Source organism: Pelobates fuscus, chromosome 4 (genome assembly GCF_036172605.1).
Source record: "Pelobates fuscus isolate aPelFus1 chromosome 4, aPelFus1.pri, whole genome shotgun sequence".
NCBI classification, from domain to species: domain Eukaryota; kingdom Metazoa; phylum Chordata; class Amphibia; order Anura; family Pelobatidae; genus Pelobates; species Pelobates fuscus.
In genome coordinates, this window is record NC_086320.1 from 59,383,900 (window position 1) to 59,409,015 (window position 25,116).

At 40.6% G+C, this 25,116-nt stretch overlaps 1 protein-coding gene across 2 annotated transcripts in view; it reads right to left on the minus strand.

Annotated features, from left to right (window-relative positions):
• Positions 1-25,116, minus strand: part of CPQ (carboxypeptidase Q) — a 414,103-nt gene that overhangs the window by 171,511 nt on the left and 217,476 nt on the right. The window lies entirely within an intron of this gene.

The window sequence follows — 25,116 nt, forward strand, 5'->3', positions numbered from 1 at the left end:
ATCTCAAAAACAGAATGGGACTTAAATACATGTCCAGATGTTCCACAGAGTTTCTTTTTTTCATGCAAAAATTCTATCCATTAGCGTCTACTACTGTGTAATTAAGTAATTATCTTTATTTTCTTTATGAATGCATTCTAGCTTGGAACCAACAGATTCTGAATATCCCTGATTTATAGTTGTATTAACAAAGCAATCCAGGCCTTTGCAGTAAGTGCAACAAAAATCTGTCAAACCCACTACACTTCTTTAAGTTTGGTTCTTTTATATATATATATATATATATATATATATATATATATATATATATATATATATATATATATATATATATATATATATATATATATATATATATATATATATATATATAAAAGAACTGGCGCCTGAGTGAATCTGATTCAACCCCAGAAGGGAGCTTCCAACAGCGATAAACACCCAACCGTAAACAGTAAAAACCCGAGACGATACGTATGCTTAGACGCAACAACTGTAAACACACCAGACATAGGGCAAGGGAACGGAGACAAGCTCGACACGAGACATATCCCAGAGACCCAAATGCAACAGACCCCAAACGACCAAGGAGGCTATCCAGCTCCACATAACACAAACCCACTCACGACTTCATAGATATTTGCCAAGTTACTCCCACGGGCGGGGACAAAGGATAGACTGTAGGACAAAGTACGAACACTGAGGGACCTACCTCAAGCAGATACACGCACGACGCAAAGTACTAACGTGTTCCACACTCACAAGCTCCAAAAACACTAGAACACACAACTCTAGCAAATGGGGAACAGTCAGTTACGTAAATATTTGGCTAAACTCATCTTCCAGGAGAAATGTCTTTACAAAAGTTAAATTAACTTACGATACGTAGGACCTGTGTGCCTGTCAACATTGTGGGCCTGTGAGCCTGTATAACCATTTGCATTAACATAGGGAGGGGAGAAAGGAGGGAGGGTAAGGGGAGAGAAGGGAAGGAAGAGAGAAGAGGGAAAGAAGAGAGAGAGGGGATAGAAAAAGAGAGAAAGGGGGAAAAGCTACTCCTGCACAGGTGAATTGGGAGGTATGGGAGAAATTAAGCTTTGATAGAAATGAGAGTCTTGAAGCTGCCCATCCCTGACAAAGGGCGCACTCACTAAATGCACATATGGCAATTACAAATGTAACAAGACCTTCATGAATCAGACTAAGCAAAGGTCATGCAAGCTCGGACAAACACTCAATATTGCATAACTTTGTTTACGCACAGTTTGTACAAGTTATATGATATGTATTACGCTGATGGGGACCTGCGAGTCCCATGGTTATTGCTCAACCTTGTTATCACAAATAAAAATCGTATTTACAAAAAAAAAAAAAAAAAAAAAAGAACTGGCAAAGATGTAAGGGGTTGTGTAATACATATTTCAATAAATGCAACTCCAGAATATGTGAAAAATGGCTGAATGTTTTAAAGAAAATACTTTAAATGATAGAAGTCTAGTTCATCTGAGAAAAATAAATGCAATTAAATATTAAATAAAAAAAATGTGGGGGAAAAACACTGGAATTCCTATTTCTTAAAAATAATTTTCCTAAAGAATTGTAAATTGATGTTTCTGTTGTAAGAATGGGGTAAAGAAAAATCTGTGTACTCAGTGAAGTAAAGTGGTCTGTTTTTTCAAGTAATGCATTCAGCGATGTGGAGAATTTTGGCATCACTACAAAGAACAAACATAATGGATGCAGTCTCAACAGATATGACTGTTTGGTTTTTGCTTCAGAGATGCTGAACATAGAAGTAAATGATTTGAATATCTCATCTGCCTGTTTTGAATGTGCATACTACCCTTCACTACCTCAGAAAAAAAAACCAATTAATTGAATACTAATATTAGTATTACCAATGCTATAAAAGAAACACTCAAAGTACCATAACTACTACTGTGAACTGTGGTGGTTATGGTGGCATGTGTGTCCTTGCACCAGCCAATTGCAAGTAGCCAACCTGTGTAAGTAAGGTTTGATTACTTACTTGGGGTCTACTGAGCGACACGTCTTGCCTCCTCTATGGCCTTCCGAATGCTGGAAGCTACCACTTTAGAGCTTTTTATTAGCTCTCCTGAGTGAAGCCTTGTAGTGTAGCATGTATGCACCAACACCACTACATTAATATGTAGTTTCTGTGCTTAGGATGTCCCTTTTCTTAAAGGACACGTACCACAATGTAGTTTGTGCATATTGAAAAGGAGCAGAAAAAGTTGACACCTATAAAATTTGCTGGGCAAAAGCTAATTTACTCACTCATCAACACAGCATTAAATATTTTTCAAAGACAAATAAATACAAAAATAAATATACATTTATTGAGTACTTACCATCCAACATTTGTTTTTTTTTCTTCCCGTGTATAAAGAATATTTGTGGGGAGTCACTCAAGACAGTTAATTTTTGAATACATAGATTTACTGCTAGATAAGACTTTTTTTCATAACTATTTTTTGTGTCTTACCATTTAATACACAGATGTGGAATGGAGCCAATTGATTCTCACATTGACCTCGCAGTTCTTTTAAAGGGTCACAATCCTACCTGATTTACCATCTGTACAGAGTACAAAAGTTTTAGGATTGAAACCACATGCCAAACCGTAAATTAAGCCATAATCAAAGGGAAACTATATAGTAAACTTGATCCCTATTTTCACTCAGCAGTTACTCATAAAGATGCTCTGATATTGTGCATTAGCTGGACCCCTGTCTCTAATATACAGGTAACAAAACAAATAGTTTGTTCATTGAGTTGTATGGGTAACCTAGTTAATAAATGATGTGCTTTTAATAGCTTGGTGGTTCATAATTATATATGTTGTGATCATTAGATGCATTATTTCTTGCTTTTGAAGTTCCAAATCAGCATAAAATAAAAAATAAAAATAAATAATAATAAACAAAAAATGCATATTTTCAAAATTTCCCACACCACACAATATTTATAGGATGAATATGAGTAAAGACGAAGGAAAGTACAAAGATATCAACAGATTCTCTTTTTGGCAACTCGACAGTCCTTTGCTTGGGTCTGATTTTGGAATAAATGTTTTTTGTGGTTTTTTTTGTTGCCAGTGAGCTTTTTGTATTTCGTGTGCTCTGTCTGTTTGGACTAGCTTCTCTAAAACCACTTTAGGGTTATTGCACATATACACATTTTTCAGTATTTCAAAGGACACATGTAATTACAAAGTACCATCCTAGTGCTGCTATTTGGGAACTTTGTATAAAGATCTTCTGAACGTATAATGTAGCCAGAACTATATGGGTGATTAATAGACTTTGGCACATCGGAAAAATTCAGATAGTTCAAAACAATTTTTCTGGGGAAAATAAAATTTGATTCAGGATTCATCTGTGTGACATTTGAATTTCATCCATGCAATTTTTTTCGGGAAAAAGAATTCGGACGAGCCAAATTGATGCAAAAATGCACCTAATAGTGTACTGCTAAAATGGTACACACTTTTTTTTTCCTAATTTGTTTCTCAGAACAAGTGAGAAGAAGTAACCAATAGAAGGGAAAATGAGGAGAAGCAGTAAATAAATAATGAAAATAAATCTAGATTTATATATTAAATATAAAAATAAAAAAAAGATTTATTTCTAAAATATTTTACCAGGAAGGATACAATGAGATTTCTCTAATTTTCAAGTATGTCCTGGGCCCACAAACACTGCATTATTACAATAAGGTACAACATAATATTAAAAAAAATAATAATACAATATAGATATATTATAAATATATAACTCATGCTTTTTTCCTACTACTGGTCATTTCTCATTTAATCATGAAATTTAGTAAACATTTAGTGGGTGTCTCCTAACCACCAATCATTCATCTATTTTATTGGCATCATGGACAAAACTCCAAATCATGAAAACTGCTCGTTCATTGCCTGGTTTGTTTACTTTGTGATTTGTTTACATGGCGATTGCAGTTGCAGAACTCAAATGATTCGACGATTTCCCAAAATTCGGATCAATTGCGATTCATTTAAAATTGAATGGTCAAGTCTCATGAATAAAATCATGCCATTCCTTCAGTAAAAGAATGCAATCAGTGATTCATTTGTTACATTTTCACTTTTTAATGGTTTGTATTATTACCATAACATATACCAAATATAAATCAATTTCCCTCTATTCCAAAAATCTAGCTCACTTTTTCCTTATTATAACTGGAAATCTATATATCACTACACAATTAAGTTTACAGTTTAAATCTACATTGCAATTTGAATTGGATTATTACATGGTTAACATTTTATATATTTACATTTATGATCCTAAACTACTCAAATACTTTATCTGTGTGTAAAAATTACTGCTGGAAGTTAAAATGGTTGAAAAAATAAATAAGGACTAAAAATAATAAACTTTTCTGAAATCTAACCGCTCAAAAGCATTTTTTTTTAGAACCTAAAAAGTTAAAATAATTGTGTATTTAGTCATATGAACCTTTAGGCGTTTGTGGCATAGTCTGGGTGTGACTGGCAGTCACGTCTGAGAAAATGATGAAAGGACATTTGTCTTAAACTGATTTTCAGAACCCTGGGATCCTGGAATGAATCCAGCCATCATCAATATTACAAAAAGTCATTCTGATTGGATGATCATAAACAATGAATCTCCATGCACTATTTTATTATATCCAATAACAACAGCACCGAAGCTTCGTTTGCAATGTAAGCTTTCTATGAGAAAGCCAAGATTACTTCTGGATTAACTGACTAAATTGATTCTCTCATCTTGTCCTGTAAATCTTAATACAAATATACTTACATAAAATTCTTACACGGGCTAGCAGCACCCAAGGGATAAGAATGAAGAGTTTAACTTCAAGCCTGGAGCCCTGCCTGAAAATTCAGATGTGATCAATCTTGCTTTTCATTTTCCTTTGTCACAAATCCCCATTGTTGCACATTTTGAAAAAAAGTTGCATCTCGTTTCCTAGTCCAACTATTTCAAATGTATATATTCAGTGTCAACAAATAAAGTTTTAGGAAACAACTCTGAAATATTGTTATTTTAGATTAACATTTCCCCAAAACACTGCACAATAATGCTATTTTTGTTTTACTATTTAAGTGTTTTATTTTTAGTTTCCAAAAGGTGAAACATATACAAATGTGACATTACGGAATTACATAGTTTCTCGTTCGTTTGCATAACTGTTGTGTGTAGCATAGTATACCAAGTGTAGTAACAATTATTTTACATATTGACATATTAAACAAGTGTGAGTAACATAGTGTTTACAATTTCAAAAATGCAATTTTACAATTGTTTACATTTCATACATTGCATATGATCCCAGTAGTTTGCATAGCTTTGTGTGTAGTCTAGTGCAACAATTACAGAATGTAAAATGGCATAGTTATAAGGAGAACAATCAATTCTCTGCAGAGTCAACTTCCTACTCGTCTATTTATAAGTAAGTGTGGTTCGGTGGCATCTCTAATTTTGGACTTTTCACTATAATTAATGTATCCGAATAGGTTCCATTTTGCTGGCCCATTGGCGTCTAGGAGCGCTCTATTTTGAGCCGAAACTGGGTTGATTGGACGTTGATTGTTCCTAGTATAATTTTTTGAGTCCATTGACTCCTCGGCAAGGACGTAGTTGCAGTGGGGTTGTTATCTGGGTCTACTGCAGCAGTTCCGGTTTCGATGTAGTGTAAGTGGACTAGTTATATATATATATATCTTGGCATGTATTCTATATATGGAATGTGTTTCATTGACGTGATCTTAGCCCTCTCCAAATTCCAAGTTATCGGTTAAAGGGGGGGAGGGGTTAAGGAAGTTTGCCCAAGTTTCCCAAATCTTAGAGAAGGACAATAATGCTATTTTATTCAACCAGTTATTGTTATGTTAAATAAGATATAAAACTGTTTCTTTCCTATTCATCAAAAGTAATGGTTAAATCATTCAAAATAACTTTTCACTCCGCTTTATTTATATAAAGTTACTGACTTTTTTTACAAGGTTAGAGCGTTAGTTTTTCTAATTATTAAATTAGTTTTTCGTAGTTCTTGACCTGGAACATAAATGCTATACTTGTTGCTGGTGTGTAGTTAGTAATAAATGTATCTTTCACATGAAAATTATGTTTTTGTTCTATTTAATTATCACCTTTCAAACATTCAAACGGTGTGAAAACAAATGAGCTAGAGAAGTTATTACATTACTAATGTACTTCTAAATATCAAATTCAACTCCATTCAAGTACACTTAAGGAAATAGCCACATGGATTCATTTACATCTTTTCTGTACATCGTTTCTGTATACATTTTCACAAAAACAATTGAACTGTAGTCAGTGGTGGAACTAATGTAGAGAGGGCTCTGTGCAAGAAAAACATAAATTTTGCTTACCGAAAATTTATTTTTCCTGAAGATTAGAGGCAGTGCTTATACCACAGGGATATCCAATCTGGAGGGAAAAAACAGGCAGGCAAATCTCCAAACATTTTAATCCCTCCCCTAATTACCTCCTTTCCCATAAGTAGCAGCTCCTCCTGATCATCCCCAGACAATACATAAGCCAAATAGCTGCAAAATTACTTAGTTTATTAGAAAAAAGGGGCGGGAATTGTAGCACTGCCTCTAATCTTCAGGAAAAAGAAATTTTCGGTAAGCAAAATTTATGTTTTTCCTTTCAGATTAGAGGCAGTGCTTATACCACAGGGATATAATAAAGCAGATCCAGAGGGCGGGTTCATTTCACTACTGCTTGAAGCACCTTGCGCCCAAAAGCTGCATCCTCCGAGGCCAGTATGTCCAACTTGTAGTGTCTTGAGAAAGTATGGAGAGAGGACCACGTAGCCGCTGAACAAATCTGAGAAGGAGAAGCAGCCGCTCGCAGTGCCCAGGACGTTGAAATAGCTCTAGTAGAATGAGCCTTTAAAGGGCCTGCATGATTCATGCCATTCTTGGAATAAGCCAACTGAATGCAGTCCTTCAGCCATCTAGCCAGAGAACTCTTCGAAACCTTCATGCCTTTCCTTGTGCCCTTGAATAGGACAAAAAGACTGTTATCCTTCCTGAAGGATTCTGTCGCTTTTAGATATTGCAAAAGACATCTCTTTACGTCTAGGCAGTGAAATTTGCTTTCCAAAGCGTTAGACGGATTCTGACAAAAAGTTGGTAAGACCACTTCCTGGTTAACATTTGAAAGAGAAAAAACTTTCGGGCTGAACGAAGGATCGAGCTTTAGAACCACCTTGTCCTGATGAAAAAACTAAAAAAGGAAAATTTGCCCTAAGAGCTTGGATCTCACATACTCTTTTAGCAGATGTAATAGCCACCAAAAAAAGAGTTTTCAATGAAATGATCTTTAGGGAAGCTTCCTCCAATGGTTCAAAGGGCGGCTCACAAAGTGCGGAAAGGACTAAGTTTAGATCCCAGGGAGGACAGGTTTCCCTAGCATAGGGCACCAAACGAGTCAGAGCTCTGAAGAACCTAGAAATCAGAATATTTGAGGCCAGGCATCTGAGGGAGAAGAAACTGATAGCAGAAACTTGTAATTTCAATGATGCAGGTTTAAGGCCTTTTGCAAATCCCATCTGAAGGAAACTTAGGATCTTCTGTATGGACGCGGAAACCGGGTTGACTTTAAACCTACAACACCACTGACAAAATATCTTCCAAATTCTAGTGTAGATCTTAGATGTAGATTCCTTGTTAGTTGCCAACAGGATTTTAATCACTTCAGGATCCAGACCTTTGCTCTCTAAAATCTGGAATTCAGAAACCAAGCCGTCAACTGGAATTTCCGAAGGGTCGGAAGAGGCACCATGGCGTCCTCTAGAATTTCTCCTGAAAGAGGCAACTTCCAAAAGGTGGCCCCTGGAAAGTTCAGGAGAACCGAGAACCAACTTCTTCTCGGCCACCATGGAAGGATTATTCTTACATTCTCCAGCCTTACTTTTTGAAGTATTCTGGGAATAAGCACTACTGGCGGAAAGATATAAGCCAGGTTGAACTTCCATGGAACTGACAGGGCATCTATGAAATCCGGCCTGTCTGCTGGATTTAGGGATGCAAACCGTCTTGTCTTCCTGTTCATTCTGGATGCCATCAGGTCTATCTCTGGAACACCGAAGCGGTCTGTGATGAAATTGAAAGTTCTGCATGACAGGGACCAATCTGCTTGTTTCAAATGATGCCTGCTCAGGGCATCTGCCACCACATTGAACTTTCCTAAAATGTGAACTGCAGAGATGGACATAAGGTGCACTTCTGCCCACAGCATGATCATTGAACACAGGCTTTCTAATCTTGTCGATCTCGTACCTCCCTGTTTGTTCAAATATGCCACTGTCGTACGATTGTCTGAACGAATTTGAATATGTCGATTTTTGATGAGAAACTGAAACGCCAAGAGAGCCATCCATACGGCCTTTAATTCCCTGAAGTTCGAGGAACTTCTCATATCCTTCTCTTGCCAGGACCCCTGCTTCTTTATGTCTCCCAGATGGGCCCCCCAGCCCAGCGCAGAGGCGTCTGTTGTTATGATAGTGAAGGACTTCATCCGGAACGACAGACCCTCGTGGAGGAATCGAGAAGATGTCCACCACTGCAGACTTTTCAAAGTTAGATTGTTGAACCTCATCAGCCCATCTAGGCCGAGTTCCTGTCGATTCCAGACTAGCAGAATGTTTCTTTGTAGAGGTCTCATTCTGGCTTTTGCCCAACCGACTGCCGGAATTGAGGCTGTAAACAGACCGAGCAAGCACATGGCTTCTCTGATTGAAAACACACTCTTTACTCTGAGATTCCGGATTAACCGCTTGATCTTTAGTTTCTTTTCTTCTGGCAGGAATAACTTCATTGCGATAGAATCCAAAATTAGACCCAAGAACTGGATCCTTTGAACTGGCACTAGTTCCGATTTGTTGAAATTTATTAGCCAGCCATGCTTTTCCAGCGATTTGATGGCTGTCCCCAGATCTAACGGTAGTTGAACCTGGGACTCTGCAATCAACAGCCAGTCGTCCAAATACGGAATGACAGCGATGCCCATACCTCTTAGAAAAGCTGAAACGACTACTAGAAGCTTTGTGAATACTCTGGGCGCTGATGATAGGCCGAAAGGCAGTGCTCTGAATTGGTAATGTTTGGTTACCGATTGGCAGCATACCGCAAACCGTAGAAAACTTTTGCTGGATTCCGCTATGGGTACATGAAGATAGGCATCTTTCAAATCCAGGGACGCAAACCAATTTTTTTGGGTGAATAAGCAGAGCCGCTGATTTTACTGTTTCCATGAGGAATTTCTTTTTGATAATCCGCTTGTTTACGGCTTTTAGGTCTAGAATAGGTCTGAACGAACCATCCGGTTTTGGCACCAAGAAAAGTCTTGAATAGGTGCCTTGAAGTCTTTCCTTTATAGGAACTTCTTCCACCACTCTTTTTAGTAACAGAGTCGACACTTCTCGCATCAGAGAGAGTTCCATATCTAGAGACTGAACCCTGGAACATAGAAACCTGTTCATTGGGGCTTGTGATAATTCTAGAGCGTATCCGTGCTCTATCACTGTAAGGACCCAGCGATCTGATGTCGTCTCTTTCCAATGCTCTAGGAAGTGACTCAACCTTCCACCCACAGGCCTGGCGTCATAATTTTTTATTTCTCTTGGCAGTAAACCTTTCCTTCTTCCTATAATCAAAGGCTCTTTGCTGTTGACCCTTGAAATAGTTTCTACGAAAGGAACTTCTAAATGAGGGACGTGTCTCTGCGTTACGGCTTCTAGACTGCTTCCTATATGATACTGGTAAAGCTTTCCTTCCTTCCTTCATCTGTTTCAACAGCTCATCCAGTTTAGAACCGAAAAGTCTTCCTGGTTCAAAAGATAGTTCACACAGTGAATTTTTAGATGCCGCATCTGCAGACCAATTTCTAAGCCAAAGCGCTCTCCTGGCGACTGTTGAAATACCTATATTCTTGGCCGATAATTTCAGGCTTTCTGTAGAAGCATCCACTAAAAAAATCAGATGCCATCTTGATATTTTTTAATAGCTTTAACGGGTCTTCCTTAGCTTCTCCCGTATATACCTTTTCTAGTTCTTCCAACCAAAGTTTTTGGGCCTTGGCAACGGATGACCCCGTAATCAAAGCTTTAGCTTGGGCTGCAGAAGAGATGAACAACTTCTTTAAAGAGGAGTCCATGCGTTTATCCATGACATCCTTGAGCCCGCTTGAATCTCCAATTGGTAATGTAGTCTTTTTACCTATTTGAGCAATAGGGACGTCCACTACAGGGACCGTATCCAGCTTACAGTCTTGCTCCGTTTCTATGGAAAAAAGAGTTTTAAAATGCTTAGAAATAAACGGCTTGTGACTAGGGAACTTCCATTCTTTCAAAATCAATTCCTTAATCTGTGGGTGAAAAGGAAACACTTTGGACTTTTTCCCTGTTTCCTCAAATCAAAGATGCACTGCACTTCTTTAATCAATTTCCCAATGGCTTCATCTGGGAAGGCAAATTCCTCATCTGAGGAATCACTGCCTGAATTATCTTCATACTCAGAACCACTAGTTCCCGAACTAGTATCAGAAGCTTCCCAAGATCTCAGTCTTTTCTTAGCATGTTTTACAATCTGCGAATCTTGGGCAACAGAAGCCTGGACTGAATGTAATGCAGCTGACTGCATATCCACAAATGTTTGCTGCATACTTTGCTGCAACCAGCTGAGAAAAGTGGACATTTCTGTTCTCTTTGCTTCCTCTGAAGCTACTTTTGAACATACTGAGCAAAGTTTCTTTTTACAACCATCAGGCATAGGTTGGCCACACACAGAGCACATTAAATGCTTGGTTTTAGATGCACATTTCCCCTTCTCAGCAACTTTATCCATATTTTCCGGATTAGACATACTGGGAAAACAAGAAAACAAGAAAAGGGAAAATAATCCAAATTTTCTCCTTACGGATTCAGGCTAAGAACCATTTAAAATGAAAACTTAGCAGTCTTACCTTAAATGGCCTGAGAGTGTGTTGGAGGGCAGGTGAGAAACACACTTTACAACCGTTCTGAGAGCTCCTGGCAAACAGAGGTTGCTGCTGGTAAATGCTCATATAAGTCCTGTAACCAAACGAAAACGCCCAGTTCAAATTTGGCGCCTGAATCCAGGTTCGCATTGCGCATGTGCATAGCGCTCTGCGACTCCCTGGTGGAACGCAACGCAACCTGTGCGTGCGTTCCACCGACAGGACCTCCCAGCCGACGCACGCCTGCGTCCTTCGTCATACCGGCACCTGGCACGGCAAAAGACGGCAAAATAAAATTTGAGGGACCACGCCGGCCGGCGTGTTGAAGGCTACTTACCGGACATCAAGGAAGCAGAGCCTCCAGAGCCTCAGCCCTTCTCACCTACTTCCTGGAGAACCTCCTGTCTAACCTCCCCTGCCGAAGGCAGGCAAAGAACTGGGGATGATCAGGAGGAGCTGCTACTTATGGGAAAGGAGGTAATTAAGGGAGGGATTAAAATGTTTGGAGATTTGCCTGCCTGTTTTTTCCCTCCAGATTGGATATCCCTGTGGTATAAGCACTGCCTCTAATCTGAAAGGAAAAAAATGTTAGGCCCCCTTCTAGCGCAAGGGCAATGGTGAGACCCTCCTTCCCTCAGCTAGCATGACAATGAGCCAAGAAATGCAGCCAAGGCAACAAAGGAGTGGCTCAAGAAGAAGCACATTAAGGTCCTGGAGTGGCCTAGCCAGTCTCCAGATTTAATACCATAGAAAATCTGTGTAGGGAGTTGAAGGTACGAGTTGCCAAACGTCAGCCTCGAAACCTTAATGATTTGGAGAGGATCTGCAAAGAGGAGTGAGGCAAAATCTTAAATGTGTGCAAACCTGGTGGAAGAAACTTCTGACCTCTGTGATTGCCAACAAGGGTTTTGCCACCAAGTACTACGTCGGAGGGGTCAAATACTTATTTCACTCATTGACATGCAAATCAATTTATAACTTTTTTGACATGCGTTTTTCTGGATTTGTTTTTGTTATTCTGTCTCTCACTGTTAAAATACACCTACCATTAAAATTATAGACTGATCATTTCTTTGTCAGTGGGTAAACGTTCAAAATCAGCAGGGGATCAAATACTTTACACACACTGACAAACATACAGGTTTACACAGATATACATACAGTGCTACATATAAACACACTGATACATACATACAAAGATACAGACACATTTGATAATTGTTACATTGTCAGCCACCCTCCTGTTAAGTGGAACCTTTATGCGGGGCTGACTGTAGCAAGGTTTTTTTCTGCTTGTCCTCCTCTCTTGTAGTGCCTCCTTCTCCTTCCTCTCCCATGGTGCTCTGTATGTAGCTGGGAGGAAGGTACAGGCTCTCACTTCCTCTTAGCCCTGCTGAAATTACAGGGCCCCAATCACGCTGTTAAAAGGCTGCAACGCACGAACAGCAATGTTTGTTCAGCAATGCCCATTGGATGTCCCTAAGTGCATGGGCCAACCGAAAGGTCCCAAAAGCACCACTGATGATAGTTCACTGCTTTGAAATTCAAAATGCTAAATATTATTTAGATTTTTAAAGGGTTCAGTGATTTGAAGGGATCATGGTGCTTAGAGTTTCACTATAAAACACTGTACAACAGCTCTCCACCTTAGACAGATTAACTAAGGTCACTAGTCAACCAAGAACAAGAGTTTCAGCTGGTTAATGCTAATTCTGTGCATATTGGACAATTGTCGTTAGCACACACAACATGCTGGAAACAGACAACTAATGGTAGCATGCCTCCCAGTGCCACCCAAGTCTTCCCCTTAACTAGTTCTCCCAGATATTCCTCACCCTTCACCTTCAGAGTGGAGGAGTAACTTCTTTAATTTGTTTATTTTTTCCAGTTTTCATTGGGGGAACTGTGTCAGCATGTTTATGTTCGAGTAACCCCTTCAAATGTATTACATCCATCATACCATTATACTTATTGCTTAAATCTTTTCAGTTTTTGCATAAAATAATTAAATGTTATACAGGAAGGATGCTGCGCCACAGTGTTTGTGACTAAGTGGCTACTAAAAAAGACTGGACATACCCCATTTGCAATATCTTGGGTTGTCTACTATTGCAAATGGTATGTCATCATGGGGGTTAGTCTTATTTGTGGGCTACCATACGGTCTCAAAGACAATGTAACCAATCTGGCAAATTTCAATGTGAAAAAACTGAAAAAATGTAACATGCTATATTTGACCCTATCACTTTCCAAAACACCATAGAACCTGTACTGTTTTACATGTGAGACATCGCTGAATACAAATGTGTGTACTGTATTGCAGTAAAAGAAAATCGTATTATGCCATTCACAGTTAAAATGTCATGCAGAACTAGAAAAATAACATTTCTTATTTCCTCCGGGTTGTTTTACATGCTATTCATATTAAATTATGTTTCATAGCTAAATATTTGATGTTAAATGAAAGCCCTATTTCTCCTGAATAAAATGATATATAATAAGTGTGGGTGCACTCAATGTAAAAGAGGTGAATTATGGTTGAACAGACATATAACGCCAATTCCAAGCTTTGTTTACGTTTTGTTTTGATCAAAACGTGTACATTTGGCTCAGTCCTTAAGGGGTCAAAAGCAGCTCACTCAGTACTGTTGGGGTTGGGACTGTATGCATGCATTTAATAAGGAAGTGTTTTAGCATCAGGGGGTGTGGTGTGGCTAAAGAGGCAGGCGTATAATGTAGCATCCAGCAAAAAAATGTATTGTTATTTGTGTGCAAAAACTATAAAGATTTAGGCATGCAAAAAATACAGCCGAAATCTATCAAATTTGTTAACATTATATTGGTGCCCAGAGTGTCCCTTCAACTATCAGACACCTGTACATCACTGCGAATAATGGAGTTAATTAGCCAAGAGAAAGCTCCTTCCTTCCACCTTTTACATTCTGAAATAAATAGGCTTCCTCTCATTCAGGTATATTAATATCACAATGATAGTAGACATCATTAATATTAATATTCCATTTCACCAATTATACGTTACTTGCCTGTTATATATCTAAAATATCAAAAGTGCAACTTCCTAACTTGGTAAATGTAGCGAGTGTATAAAAGAAAAAATGTGTGATGATACATGCCACTGTCAAACTCATGCATATGATGTTTTACGTTGATACACGCTGTTGTGGCGTCTGATGTAACTATGTACCCACCCGCACTACAAAAATAAAGAATGAAAAAAAAAAATATTAATATTCCAACAGAAAGTGTAATATTAGAGACGTTGGCAATATTTAACTTTTTAGCATGAGTTTCGGGTTATCATCATGAATCGCTAAAATGTTAAATGCCGTTTCTCAAAATGTTATTTCATAGACTATTTAGAGAAAGCTATCTCAATAATAGTGTTAAGTTATACATTTTATAAAATCACTTCTACCGTTCTAAATATTATGATTAAAAGGATCCAAATGTATACTTGAATAAAAGCATAATGGTGTAATACCACGTTCATTTAAATTGCACGAGAAAATTACCACTTCTCTATGACATTTCACTTTATGCATTTGAAAATGAAACATATTTAAAGCCAGGATACACTTAAACACACTTGGAAAATAATTTTTATACTTGATTTATGAATGTTATGCTCAATTTGAAGACACAATTTATGCATGGATACATGAAATAACATAATGTAGTTCCTGCTGTTAAATCTATACAATGTCTTTATAAATTCTTAATTCTATAGCCTAAAACATACTCTTAGTGGTCATTTATTTGCTACACCTTTCTAACACAAAACAACAATTAATCTTTGTAGTATTATTATTATATTATTAATTATTAAGCGCTAACAAATCTTGCAGCACTGTACACATTTCTGGTACATGTGGATAGAATAGCATCACACAATTCTGCAAATTACACAGCTGCATATCCATGTTGTTAAGCTCCACATCTAATAAAGTCCTCTATTAGGCTGCGATATTGTGAGTCTCGAGGCCATTGAAATACAGCCATGTTTATGGAACTACCTTGAGATGACATAAGCTTTGTGACGTAGTTTGTTACTCTGGTGAAAGCCATCTGATGGTGGCCATCAAGTGATAAGTGATGCATTAAATACTCTAAAATCATATTAGTATCTTTGGTGTAAAAGTACCCCAATACATTAAAGTAAAATTAAGAATAATTCTAGACTCCACTTTTCAAATCACATTAGAGTGACCATTACCACAGGGAGTAAATGTGCGCTCTTGGCTGGAATGTATTACATCGACCTGGCATTTTTCCAGATTCCCTCTCTAAGGAGCTCAAGATTAAAACCTCTCTAGAAGAGGGATGTGCAGAACATTCCTTCATTCATCTTCAGGAACATCCTATACATTGCTAGGGTTTAATTTCAGTTTTTCCTACTTCCACATTCATAGACGTGCTCTTTCACCCTTGCAATAAACCCTCGACCAGGTTTACATTTTCCAGAACTAGAATAATTATGTTAATTACATGTGTATAAGGTGTATATTAGAATGTGTGAACATTATCAGTTATAACATTCAGGTCTATATTTTCAGATGAATGCCCTTTAATATATTTTTCCATATTTCTTTATGAAATTATTATTTTTTTTGTCAATCTTTCTTTTATTGAGGCATATAGTTGTATGGGAACAGAAAAAGGAAGGGGAGACAGTTAAGATACATTTCAAAAGGGGTATAACAATACAGTTGGTACCGTCTCTGTGGAGCGTCTACCTCTTTTTTTAAAGAACAAGTAGATTGCTAACACATCCATAACTGTGAGGTACAATTATCAAGGCAATACTTAAGCTGCTCTAGTAACAGTATAGGTAGTGTGGGTACAACATGCTAGATACTGAAGCAGGCTAGTGTGGTAAGATTAGTTAGTAGTAGTGTACGTATGATGTACATAGACTGCTTATCCAAAATGTGCTATATTCTCGTGTTAGAGCCGCTGGTTACAATCTTAGGACTTTTCGTGAGACTATACAGGCTATTGACATCAGGCTGAAAATTGCTAGGCAGTTGTGTCTGTGTATAAACAGGCTAGTTAAACATTAAGTCATGCATGCAATGGAAACATTATACCACTGGGTTCAGGGCCCAGGCATAGCAAATTGCGCAACCGGTTAGGTCAAAATTATAAGCAACTAAATAAACAAAGATGAGCTAGTACTTCCTCAACAATAAATGGGGAGTCTCTTATCAGGCATGTCCCTTCGCTCGGTGTCTTCAGTGAGTTACCAGGAGCTCTGGGTGAGATTTTGGGTGCCCAGTCATCCGATCCCCAGTAGTGGCAGAGGCGATACAAGTGTAGGGGAGTCCCATCGATTATCTACCGCAGTGTGCCGTTTCATGGCTCTCTTCCAGCTCCGGGTCTGCAGAAGGGTAAGTATCGCTGGTCCATTGTCCCCGGTGTTCATGCGGATCAAGTCCGTCCCCTGCTGTAAGTGTATGGAGGGTCGTGGGGGACTGCAGTCATGGCGGGCGATTTTCCGCTTGCGTGGCGGTTGCAGGGAGACAGTGCCTCGAGGTGCTTTCAGCCCAGAAGGGTAAGCAGCTTGATGGGTTGTTAGCTGTAGATAGTGATTGTCGGGTTCAACCGATGAGTAACAGGTGCAGGGGATTGTCCTCCAGCCCCAGGTTGTTGTAATAGCCGACACCTTCTGCTGTCCACGGACTCGGTACCTACGTGCGGCCTGGTCCTGGCCCCCCAAGGGGCAGTTAGAAAATCGTGGTGACATCCGCTGCCTGCGGCGTGTGTTGTTCTCCCTGTGTGGTCGATGTCTCGAGGCCAGGCCTCTGTTGGCTATCAGCCCGGGCGGGCAGCCGTTGGTGCGATGAGGCATTATGAGGAGTATATTACCCAGAGGGGAATCTCCTGCCTCCCGTTCTGTACTCTGGTTGGATTGGTCGGCAGTGGCACGGGTCTGCAGTTTGTCCCAAAATGCCTGGAACAATGCGTCCAGTCTGGATTCAAGAGTGCCTGTGTGGGAGTTTGTGGTGTTTGTGGTAGGGCCTCCGCCATTTTGTGAGGTCGGAGTACCTTGTGTCGTCTGCTGTGTTCAGTCAGTTGGGGTAGTGATTGATGCCTCAGTCCTTTCTCCCAGTGGGGACTGGGATAACCCCCACCGGTCCAGAGTGGGGGGGTAGGAGACCTGTAGAGTTGCTTGGTACGTCTGGTGTCGGGGTGAGCGGCTATCTCTCCCCGGCTTCAAATTTAGTAGGCCGCACTCGGCGTTTCGTCCTCCCGGTCCCGACGGGTTTCAGAGGGGTGTCCTTTGGTTCCGTGGTGTTTTACCAACATGGGTAGCGCAACCCGGTGAGTCTGCGGGCTATGTGGCCGCTGATTTTGCCCCGAATTCGGCCCGTCAGGCAAGAGCTCGTGTTGCCCACGTCTTTACTGCTTGGCGGTCAGGCTCCGCCCCCCCTTTAAGAAATTATTGAGGTAGTGCTAACAAATACTTAGATAAGCGTTAAATCTATTTGTCATCCAATGCCTACTTACTAAATTGTTTTTATACATATTATCAAAGTAAACTGGATGTTATTCTATAAACTGATTTTTTTGCTTTGTGATTATCTCTTATGCACTGCCAAACTGCAGAATTACAACTCTGGCGAGTGCTTATCAGTATTCTTTGACGTCCAGATTGCTATAGTGTTTCAGAATCATTCAAGTTGGACTCATATCTGAAAACCGAACTTAAGTGGTCTATTTAAGATACTAAAAAGTTTTATTAAATTGACAACTAATTTGCAAAATGCAGACTAGAATTTCCTAATTTCTTTGAATGGGTTGTCAGTGCTTTATATATGGACCCCTACTTAAAATAAACTAAACATAGCAGATATACTTATTTATCTAGTGAAGACATCCAAGGAATAGTGATGTCCCGAACTGTTCGCTGGCGAATAGTTCCTGGCGAACATCGCTTGTTCGCCACAGACGGTGAACACATGCGCTGTTCGGTCCGCCCCCTATTCGTCATCATTGAGTAAACTTTGACCCTGCCTGTACCTCACAGTCAGCAGACACATTCCAGCCAATCAACAGCAGACCCTCCCTCCCAGACCCTCCCACCTCCTGGACAGCATACATTTTACATTCATTGTGAAGCTGCATTCTTAGGGAGAATAGGGACAGTGTAGCTGCTGCTGATTTGATAGGGAAATTGATAGCTAGGCTAGTGTATTCAGTGTCCACTACAGTCCTGAAGGACTCATCTGATCTCTGCTGTAAGGACAGCACCCCAAAAAGCCCTTTTTAGGGCTAGAACAGTCTGCTTTTTTTTTCTGTGTAATGTAATTGCAGTTGCATGCCTGCCAGCCTGTGTGTCAGGCTCACAACATATACTGTGCCCACTTGCCTAGTGCCACCACTCACTCACTGGTGTCACAATAGCTTGCATTTAACAAAAAAAAACTTTTTGGAATGTAATATAATAGCAGTCAGTTTCCTTCACGAGTGTGCGTTTCAGGGCCTGCCAGGGCACAGTGTCACACCAGTGCAACTCATATCTGTTGTCACAGTAGCTTGCACGCATAGTATCACTAATCGCAAAAAAAATGACAGGCAGAGGCAGGCCACCCCGCAGGGGCCGTCGTGGTGCTGTGATTCCCTTTGGCCCTAGAATAATGCCCAGTGTTCAGAGGCCACGTACCCTGAACTTGAAAAGTTCTGAGGACATAGTTGACTGGCTAGCACAGGACACCCAATCTTCTACAGCTTCCGCTCGGAACCTTGACCACCACCATCCTCCTCCAGCTTAGCTTTGGGCACCTCTCAAGTTACCACTCGCCCGCCTGCCGCCACCACCAACACTAGCACCACAGCCGCTTCACTTGGTATGTCAGAGGAGTTATTTACACATAAGTTGGAAGAAAAGAGTGAGGCGCAACCATTATTGCCAGAGGATGTAGATAACAGGGATATGTCTCAGTCAGGCAGCATTACACACGTACGGTGTGATGATGATGATGATGTTGTACCCGCTGCTGCTTCCTTTGCTGAGTTGTCAGATACAAGTGAAGCGGTTGATGATGACGATGCGTCCGTGGATGTCACATGGGTGCCTGCTAGAAGAGAAGAAGAACAGGGGGAAAGTTCAGATGGGGAGACAGAGAGGAGGAGGAGGAGGAGACGAGTTGGAAGCAGGGGGAGGTCGTCGCAAGGAGCTAGTGGCACAGTCAGACAGCATGCATCGGCACCCGGGGTCAGCCAGACAGCATGCCAATCAACACATGCTGTTGCCACCACCAGAATGCCGTCATTGCAGAGCTCAGCAGTGTGGCTTTTTTTGTGCGTCTGCCTCTGACAACAGCGATGCCATTTGCAACCTGTGCCAAAAGAAACCGAGTCGTGGGAAGTCCAACACCCACCTAGGTACAACTGCTTTGCGAAGGCACATGATCGCACATCAAACGCCTATGGGATCAACACATGAGTACAAGCAGCACGGAAACTCAAAGCCGCCATCCTCCTCCTGGTCCAGCATCTTCAGCCACATTAACCACTACTGTCCTCCTTGCCCCCTCTCAACCATCCGCCCCTCCGTCTCTCACCTTGAGCAGTTCCTGCTCATCTGCCCACAGTTAGGTGTCTGTCAAGGACATGTTTGAGCGTAAGAAGCCAATGTCACAAAGTCAGCCCCTGGCCCGGCGTCTGACAGCTGGCTTGACTGAACTCTTAGCCCGCCAGCTTTTACCATACAATCTGGTGGAGTCTGAGGCGTTCAAAAAATTTGTAGCTATTGGGACACCGCAGTGGAAGGTACCCGGATGAAATTTCTTTGCACAAAAGGCAATCCCCAACCTGTACTCGATTGTGCAAAAGGAAGTAATGGCATGTCTGGCACACAGTGTTGGGGCAAGGGTCCATCTGACCACTGATACCTGGTCTGCAAAGCATGGTCAGGGCAGGTATATCACCTACACTGCGCATTGGGTAAACCTGCTGACGGCTGCCAAGCATGGAATGCGTGGCTCTGCAGAGGAGTTGGTGACACCGCCACGACTTGCAGGCAGGCTTGCTGCCACCTCCTCTACTCCTCCTACTCCATCCTCTTCCATAACCTCCTCGGCTGAGTCCCTTTCTGCTGCTGCGTCTTGCTCCACATCAACGGCAACCCCCCCAGCTCCCCAGGTACTGTTCCACATCCCGGATACGGCAGTGTCACGTCGTCTTGGGGTTAACTTGCCTGAAAGCAGAGAGTCACACCGGACCAGCACTCCTGTCCGCCCTGAACGCACAGGTGGATCAGTGGCTGACTCCGCACTAACTGGAGATCGGCAAAGTGGTGTGTGACAACGGAAGAAATTTGTTGGCGGCATTGCATTTGGGCAAGTTGACACATGTGCCGTGCTCCAACAAGAAAAAGACGTTAACGAGTATTTGTATGACCGGGGTGCTAGTACAGCCTCTGCAGAGCTGGGAATTTTTTTGCCACGTTACTGGACGCTCATGCGCAATGCCTGTAGGCTCATGCGTCCTTTTGAGGACGTGACAAACCTAATCAGTCGCACCGAAGGCACCATCAGCGACATCATACCATTTGTTTTCTTCCTGGAGCGTGCCCTGCGAAGAGTGCTGGATCAGGCCGTAGATGAGCGTGAAGAGGAAGAGTTGTGGTCATCATCACCACCAGAAACAGCCTTACGAGGAACAGGACATGAGTAGCTCAGCATCCAACCTTGTGCAAATGGGGTCTTTCATGCTGTCGTGCCTGTTGAGGGACCCTCGTATAAAAAGGCTGAAGGAGAACAACCTGTACTGGGTGTCCACGCTACTAGACCCCCGGTATAAGCAGAAAGTGCCTGAAATGTTACCGAATTACGGCAAGTCAGAAAGGATGCAGCAGTTCCAAAATCAATTAAAAAGTATGATTTACACAGCGTATAAGGGTGATGTCACAGCACAACGGGAATCTAACAGGGGAAGAGGTGAAAGTAATCAACCTCCTCCCACGACAGCAAGGACAGGACGCTTTACAGACGTGTTGTTGATGGAGGACATGCGGAGCTTTTTAAGTCCTACGCATCGCCACAGCCCTTCGGGGGCCACCCTCAGAGAACGACTCGACCGACAGGTAGCAGACTACCTCGCCTTAACTGCAGATATCAACACTCTGAGGAGCGATGAACCCCTTGTGCAGGCTTGACCTGTGGCCTGAGCTATCCCAATTTGCGATAGAACTTCTGGCTTGCCCCGCTTCAAGTGTCCTGTCAGAAAGGACCTTCAGTGCAGCAGGAGGTATTGTCACTGAGAAGAGAAGTCATCTAGGTCAAAAAAGTCTAAATTACCTCACCTTTATTAAGATGAATGAGGGATGGATCCCGAAGGGACTGACAGTGGGCGATACATTACACTAAAAAAGGCCTGATGAGGGGGACTACTTAACACACCACTTCTATCTGGTGGCACATTAGAATGCACGTGCAGTGCCCCAAATTTGAAGTAGGAGGACCGACCAAGCATCTTTTTCCATCTCCCGCTTCTTAAAATCAATGCCTTATATACAAGTCCCCTGATGGGGGACGTAACAGGGATTAAACTGACAGGAATAGTACTACTTAACACACCACTCCTATCTGGTGGCACATTAGAATGCACGCGCAGTGCCCCAAATTTGAAGTAGGAGGACCGACCAAGCATCTTTTTCCATCTCCCGCTTCTTAAAATCAATGCCTTATATACAAGTCCCCTGATGGGGGACGTAACAGGGATTAAACTGATAAGAATAGTACTACTTAACACACCACTCCTATCTGGTGGCACATTAGATTGCACGCGCAGTGCCCCAAATTTGAAGAAGGAGGACCGACCAAGCATCTTTTTCCATCTCCCGCTTCCTGGGTGGAGGAAGAGACCTTCAATGACATCAGTGAGGACAAGGAACGGGACATGGCTAGCTTGGTATCCAACCTTGTGCAAATGGGGAGTTTGCGGTTGTGTAAATGGACTGTTTGCGGTTGTTTGCGGTGCGTTAAACGGGGAGTTTGGTCTGTCACTGTGATCGATACAACATCATACCTGATGTTTTAAAGCACGTTATTCCAAGCAATTTAGGAATGTTAGGTGATTTATGCCCTTTATGGATTAAAACCAGACTCTGCATCAACTATGTAATTTTCCATGGGAGTTTTGCCATGGATCCCCCTCCGGCATGCCACAGTCCAGGTGTTAGTCCCCTTGAAACAACTTTTCCATCACTATTGTGGCCAGAAAGAGTCCCTGTGGGTTTTAAAATTCTCCTGCCCATTGAAGTCTATGGCGGTTCGCCCGGTTTGCGAACATTTGCGGAAGTTCGTGTTCGCCGTTCGCGAACCGAAAATTTTATGTTCGCGACATCACTACCAAGGAATCATTTGAAACTTCCATCCATAAAATGTTTCGTAAGATTCACTGAGTTTGTGATTCGAACAGATGTATTGTTTTAACTTAAACTAAATTAGGTTAAATGACTGTTACAATAATACATATGTGAGTCAACCTAATAAAAACTCCCCAGTGATACAAAGTATACTTTTAATTTATATCAACTGATTTAAAAATAGATTAACCTTTCAGTATGGCTGATTATTTTTTCTTTTAAGTGGTAATCTGATATCAGTTGAGGTTTTTTCTAGAGATGGATTAATTAGTTATGTTCAGTTTACATAGAAATACATTTCTCTCTTTTTAGAATGTTGAGCAGTGAGCTTCTTAAAGGAATACAATTGCAATATATATATATATATATATATATATATATATATATATATATATATTACAGTTAATACAGATATGGTTTGATTGTAGATATGTGGAGGCACATATATTGTTGTGTTACCCTCACTATATTGATCTAGTGCTCCCTATTCCTTTAGAAGAGCATCTTGATTTTGCAGTCCAATCGGGTTATTTACTAAAGTGAAAATTCAAAGTGAATTTCTAATTTAAAACAGGAGTATCTGAAAGCATAGCTGACAGATAATTTTACTATTTTGTTTATTTTAACCTTAAAATTCAAATTTTACTGGGGTATATCTAAAAAAACATCCTCTTCGCAAGTCCTCCCTTTGTAATCCAGCCCAGAAATTTTGTAGCTGTCCAATTACAACCAGCTCTACAAGAAGTCTGATAGGTAAGTACTCTAAGCAAAATGCCTGCCTCTGGAGTTTAGCTTCACTGAGCAAATCAACAGGACCTGCTGTCTGTTTCCATAGTAACGGTTCCACTTTTAGAACCTTGTCAAACGTTTCTGTTATAACTTTGTCTACACATTACCCACCATCGCAAATGGCTTTCTATAGTCTGTTAATGTTGTTGTACATTTATTGAGTTGCATCTTTGCAAAATGTATTTATATATAAAATATATTACATCTATTGATGTTGGAACTATAATCTCATATAAGCAACTTGCTTCAACTTCAAGTAATAAAGATCAGGTGTTGTAAAATCGAATTTCCTTGACCAACTAATCTTTCCATTCCCCAAGATCAATACTATAAATAAATCATTTACACATATTTCTGAGTAACAGAATATAAAACGTAATAGATATGTCAATAAAGAGTTGTATACAGTTTATTTTTTCTGACAGCATGGATATTACTATGTGCATTGTTTTAAGAACTTATAGGATAAACTTTGTGAAAGGACTCCTCTATAAAATCATAATTGACAAAACCGTTAATAGACTTCTGTCAGTTATGTTATGGTTTTTAAGTGCTGAAATAATATCTTCATGGGCACATTTAACAGAATACAAACATGAGAATAATTAGATTTTTGTCTTCATGAGCAAACTATCGAGAGTAGTATTTTACACCCTACAATTAGCATTAGCAAATAATCACATTTCATTAACATATGATAATTGTTTAAAAACAATTATTGTTTAAAAACACAGAATTGCATCATAATCCAAACATTTGAAATGACAAGGAGAAAATAATAATAAAGTATTTAACCAGGAAAACAGAAATTTTTACTTACCGTAAATTCTTTTTTTCTTAATATGGTGGCAGTCACATATGGGTTTTGCTCCTCCCTGTGGACAAGACTTTTAACAAGCTTATTAAAAAGGATCCTCCCCCTTTGGGTATAAAGGCTCAGACCGCAAAACCTACCCCAGTACGTGACAAGTAAAGAAACCAGACAAATCCAATATCCAATGCAAAATTACTTTAATAAAGAGGGAGGGTTATAATACTGCCACCATATTAAGAAAAAAATAATTTACGGTAAGTAAAAATTTCTGTTTTTTCTGTCATATGGTGGCAGTCACATATGGGATATAGCAAGAATCCCTCTGGGCGGGACCTATGCCACGACGGCTTGTAACACCTTACGCCCAAAGGCAGCTTCAGAGGCAGAGAAAATGTCTAGCCGGTAGTGCTTGATAAAGGTGTTGTAAGATGACCAGCATGCTGCCTTGCAAATGATTTCTGGAGATGCAAGTGCTCTTTCTGCCCATGAGGTAGCCATAGCTCGAGTAGAATGGGCCTTGATAGCAGCAGGCGACTGAAGACCTGAGGAAGAATATGCCAAATCGATAGCCTGAATAAGCCAACGAGATAAAGTACCACGGGAAGATACCTTACCCTTTAAGTGACCCTGAAATTTAACAAACAGGTGATCCGACACTCTGAATTCCTTTGTTCTGTTTAAATATATACGTAACGCTCTTCTTACGTCCAACTTTTGCCATCTGTGTTCTTGAAGGGATGAGGGCGCACTAAAAAAGGAAGGTAAAATAATAGGTTGATTCACATTCTTTGAAGATAAAACCTTAGGAAGAAAAGATGGTCTCGGGTAAAGAACCACCTTGTCCTCATGGAAAATAGTGAATTCGTCTGAGGAGGATAGGGCGTGAAGTTCTCCCACTCTTTTGGCTGAGGTGATGGCCACCAGAAACAAAACCTTAAGAGATAAAATTTTTAAAGGAACTTCCTCCAAAGGTTCAAACGGGGTAGCACTAAGGGCTTGAAGGACTAGGGCTAAGTCCCATGATGGAAACACTGATCGTTTAGGAGGCCTCCTGAGGCTGATAGACCTAAAAAACCTTC